The sequence below is a fragment of the Monopterus albus genome, unplaced genomic scaffold (assembly GCF_001952655.1).
Source record: "Monopterus albus unplaced genomic scaffold, M_albus_1.0 scaffold34.1, whole genome shotgun sequence".
Lineage (NCBI taxonomy): Eukaryota > Metazoa > Chordata > Actinopteri > Synbranchiformes > Synbranchidae > Monopterus > Monopterus albus.
The window spans coordinates 1,970,984-1,976,092 of NW_018127914.1; the positions used below are offsets into that span (position 1 = coordinate 1,970,984).

At 42.1% G+C, this 5,109-nt stretch overlaps 1 long non-coding RNA gene across 1 annotated transcript in view; it reads right to left on the reverse strand.

Annotated features, from left to right (window-relative positions):
• Positions 1 to 867: 867 nt before the first annotated feature.
• Positions 868 to 5,109, reverse strand: part of LOC109958780 (uncharacterized) — an 8,774-nt gene continuing 4,532 nt past the window's right edge. Inside the window, exon 3 of the long non-coding RNA XR_002274727.1 lies at positions 868 to 1,612. This is a non-coding gene — a long non-coding RNA (uncharacterized LOC109958780). The remainder of the gene's footprint in view (positions 1,613 to 5,109) is intronic.

The window sequence follows — 5,109 nt, forward strand, 5'->3', positions numbered from 1 at the left end:
TCTCTCTCCCTGTACCTTTCTGCAGGTTGCCCTGGCCCTGGAGCTCTACGTCTCTGACGAGCAGTCACCAGCCACATCGACCTGATCAGTGTTTGTTTGTTTTGTCTCTCCTCTATCCACTCACTCCAACTGGTCGAGGAAGAAGGCCGCCCACCAAGAGCCGGGGTCTGTCGGAGGTTTCTTCCGTTAACGGGAGTTTTTCCTCCCCACTGTCGCCAAGTGCTGCTCAAGGGGGATTTGTTGGGTTTTCCCTATGTAATAATATTGATAACAGTAAGGTCTAGACCTTACTTTGTAAAGTGTCCTGAGATGACTTTTGTTGTGATTTGGCACTATACAAATAAAATTTGATTTGATTTTGATTTGATATGAACCAAGTCATTAAATTGTTTTAAAAGACCCTTACAATTTTTCCTTTGATTTTTTTTTTTAGTTTAGGACACATTTTGTGTTGTTCTGGATCTCATTTTTCACAAGGGACCCATTTGTGTGAGTGAATGCTGTGCCTTGGCGGAGGTACAGTACATGCTGAGTGCGCTTGTTTTAAATTTATCTCACATTTAACCTTAGTCTCCTACTTGACTTTGCGCTTCAGAACTAGATACTGGAGGACGTTACTGTTAACCCTAGTTTTGTTCAGGGGAACAAAAGCCTTGATCTTGTACTTCATTTTATCTTCTCACTCTTACTTGTGGTCACCTCAAGGTTAATGGCTGTCATGCCATCTCTAGGTGATCGTAATGATTACATCTTTGCTCCCAGCACAGAAATCAGCTAGGAACATCACCACTTTCCCAGGCTTCATGAACTTACCAATTTCACTCCAGTGGTTAACACTGGTTTGTTTTAAATAAGACCAAATAGCACATCACACAGCCTAAATCTTAAAGCTTCATTTGCAAATAACATTTACTTCAGGGAAGCTCCATTCAAATCGAGCTGGGAGCCAATGATTGTCCACACCAGTAAATGTCTTGTCCACTGGCCAACTCAGAAAGTTAATGCATTACCTGTCCAAAAGAGCTGAGAGGAAATGAAGATCTGAAGATGGTTAGGTCCAGGCCACCATTTCCCCATTGTCGACTGCATAGTGTGCTTTTTGACATTTTTTACCAATGAAAAAAAAAATTCTTGGATTTTGAAATTTAAAATAGAAATAGGGTCTATATGTAACAGACAATGGCAGAAAAAGATCAATGCTGCAGCAAAAAGAGAACACCCTTACAAGTGGTATTCTCCTTTTCTGTCTTCCTTCCTCTTTGTTTTTCGATGCTGCTGCTCTTTTGCTGTGCTGGGCCATCACTCATCACTCAGATGTCTGACCCTCAGTTTCCTTTTACTCTTTTTCTCATCACATTGTTTCTTCGCATCTCATCCCACTTTTTCTCCTTTCTCATCTTATCTCTCTCCCTCCTCACCCAATCTGTTCATCACCAAATGTTTTTCAGTTTGAGTGGCGTGCCTCTTGTCGCCGTGGCGATGCTGAGACGTCACGGAGGGAAGGTGCAATGGAGGGCCGAAGGGACAGATGCACTGAGCAGAAGATAGTGGAAGAGCGATGGAGAGACATCTGATGTTCTCTTGCTGGGGCAGCCATGAGTGTAGTTACAATCTGTAAACACACACACAAACACACATGCACAGTTGGGAAATGAGTTCAGGGGAAATCTGTACACTCTCAAACAGAGAAAATTAACACAAAAGGAAATTGGTTTCGGCTTTCTCTGCAAATGTGATGGTGTATCCCTTGATAAATGATATATAAACAATATGTGTAATTTATTTAAAAAAAAACAGCAAGAGACTCTGTTGTTTATAACCATATGACAAACTGGCGACTGGTGCTGACAGCCTCCTGTTTTGCCTCCTGGACAAAGTCTGGACATGATTCGGCGATCTGGAGTTCATGTGTGAAAACGGCTCATCTCACAATGTTGCACTCACTCACAGCTGAGAGCGGCTGCTCAGTAGCCTTCAACCACAGCCTCCAATGTCTGGCACCAAACAGACTGACTGATGCATGCTGTCCTGCCTAAAGAACCACTCCAGTGATTTCCAACCTGATCTCTACAGTGTACATGTCACAGAGAGATTCTTTAATGCACTTGTACACTTGGAAGGAGTCTGTAGGAAGGCTGTGTTCAATTCCCCAGATCCTGCACAGGATGATACAGTCTTGGGCTAATAGGCAGCATGAAATCTTTTTCTTCAAAGTTTAACTCTTACTAATGTGCATACCTTAGAAACAGAGTCAGAGTTCCCCTGCTGACTAACCTGTGCTCCACCAACTGAGGATTTAATCAATGTCCTGCAGAAGTCAGTCACATGTAAAGCCTTTGTAGTCAAGTACCACACACATAGACCAACTGCTGGCTTTTCATGTCCAGAGCACCTTTAACTGTCATTTCTTCACGTTTCCTAAAATTGCTGTTGCTGTGCTTGATAGCTAAGGAACATTTTATGAACTCTTCCTCAAAAACATACTGAAAATGCATAATGTCATGTATATTTCAGACATGCCCAGTTTGTTTTATTTATTCAGCTTTATTCATTGGAAATGCTTCATATTATAGCTCCAAGTGAAATCATCTTTAGGAAGCTTTCAATTTCAATAAGCACAGCAACACCTGCCTGTGTTTGTGGACACTATTAAGTCACTTTATCTGGATGAAACAACAGAATATTATTTGTGTTAGACTGCAAAAGTTGGGTTCAGAAAAACTATGGAAAGAAAGGTGATATATTTCTCAAGCATCTGTACAAAGGCAATCTATTCAAATTAAACAAGCAGGTCGGAGGGGCTCTCCCAACTGTTGTCTGATTAATGCCCCATCTAGTATCTGAACCTGTGTGTACAGGGACACATTCATTCTGTCTGGGAGGTCATTTGGTAATAGAGTGCTGAGTAGCCTTCTCTCTGCCCCTGACTGTAAGGCTGCCTTCTCCTTACTCTCTGTCTCTCTGCTCTGCACCCCTGACTGAGGAACTCCATAAAAAGTGATGGATGTTGGTGTAAACACACAGAGTGGTGATTATGGATCAAAAGGAAGGACAGAGACAGACTTATAGAAACTGAGAGAGAGACGATTGCAGACCCTGAACGGTTAATGACAGCTCCATGTTTTTGAACATGGAGCTGTTGCACCACAGAGTGGTGAAATGCTTAACTACGCACCACCAAACTAAGTGCAAAACGGATGGAACTGTTCAGACTAAATACTGAACTAAAACATTTTTAGTAAAAATAAGTAATGATCTATACATGATAAAACAATGCTACACTCTATCAGTTTATAATGGCTTTTTCAAAATGTCCATCTTTAGTAAGATTGGTTTGACTCTTCAGCAGAACATATGATCACTCTACATTTAGCTTGTTAAAAAGGACAGTGTCTGTGATCATCATGGGATGCTGAAATATTTTGTTACCTACAATTTAAAACACAACAACTTCAAATAAAATATGAAAAGACATGGTTTAGAAAGAAATAGAACTGGTTGCACCCCAGGTCATATTAAACAATAAAAAGAAATCCTGAATAGTGATTTAACCAATCCGTAGGGGTAAAATTTCACATCTGAGTGTTTGCGATATCAAAAAGCCTGGTCACCTTTAGTCTGGGACCCAAGAAACAGTAAGAAGAACCTGCCCTGTCTGGCAAACAGGGGCCCAGAAATTCTACAATTTAGCTAATGTATGTGGCTCAGATTCCCTGAGGGAAAGGGAGTGAGTATCACTGGTATGGAATAGGCAGAAGCCTTTTAATCACATCTGACAAGTAAATGGGTGTGGAATGCATGAGGGAGAAGTTCTGACCTTCTCTTGGCCATATATTTAGAATGGTGCCATTTGTTTGTTACATTTCTAACTTCAAATGTGGGCTCAAACACACAGAATGAGTGTTTCCTTATTTTGGAGGCTTGATTCTAACATTGATCTTCTTCTTTCATGCAGTGTTTTGGTTAGAGTTTCAGTCATTACAATGGATTAAGTCCTTAAAATAAAACACATGAAACAAATGCTAAACTGTATGATAAATGACCACATCTAATCCCATTAACAAGAAGTACTCAGATCCTTTAAGCACCAGTACAAAGATAACAAAATACTCAATTGCAAATAAATATTATGCATTCCAAATGCTACTTAAATAAAAGTACATAAGCATTGTCAGCTAGTTATCAAAGTAAAACAACTGGCTCTACAGAATAATGCCCCCTTTAGGCTTATTCATATTACCAATGTGTAAGCAGCGTTTTAATATTGTGACGATCCACGTCAGCCATTGGGGGGTCTGGTGGCAGCTGCATGATGCAGAGGTGCATCATGGGAATTCAGTAAATAGTAGAGAGAGCAGTTATAAAATTATAGTTAAAGTGTTCTTATGTGTTACCCCATTGTTGTTATGTGTTAGTGTTGCTGACTTATGCTGGTGTGTTATCTGATTATGTTTTACTAAGTTAATTGCTGTGCTGTGTTTTGGACCATCAGTTTGGCTTGTATGTGTGAGACTGACCCTGGGGGAAGTGCCATTGTTCAGCAGTTGGTTGAGCCTCTGGAGCAAGCTCAACCTGCCAGTAGCCACTCCATAGGTCCAAAGAGCTGAACCACTGGGATCTAGCGACATGGTCCAGTGTTTTGGAGCTGTGTTCTCCCAAGTTGGGGAGGCTGGGGAGCGAGTGGTGGCCTATTACAGTTGCAGCCTCAACTGACCTGAGCGCAACTATTGTGTCACCCGAAGAGATGGTTCCAGCCCTATCTCCTTAGGAGCAAATTCACACTTCAGACAGATCATGCATCACTCACTTGGCTGCTGAACTTCAAGCAACCTGAGGGCCAGGTAACCAGGTGGCTGGAAATACTGCAGGAATATGACTTTGTGGCCCAACATCGTCCTGGGCATCAGCACACTAATGCTGATGCTCTTTCCAGGTGTCCCTGCATGGCAGAGGCATGTTGCTACTGCCACCGACAGGAGGGGTGAGACCAGGGACCACCAATGGCAGCAGCGGCATGTTCGGTGGATGCTGTGAGGGAGACAGAGCCATTCAGTATGGAGCAGCTGAAGCAACACCAGGGAGCAGACCTGGCTCTGGTGGAAGTGAGGC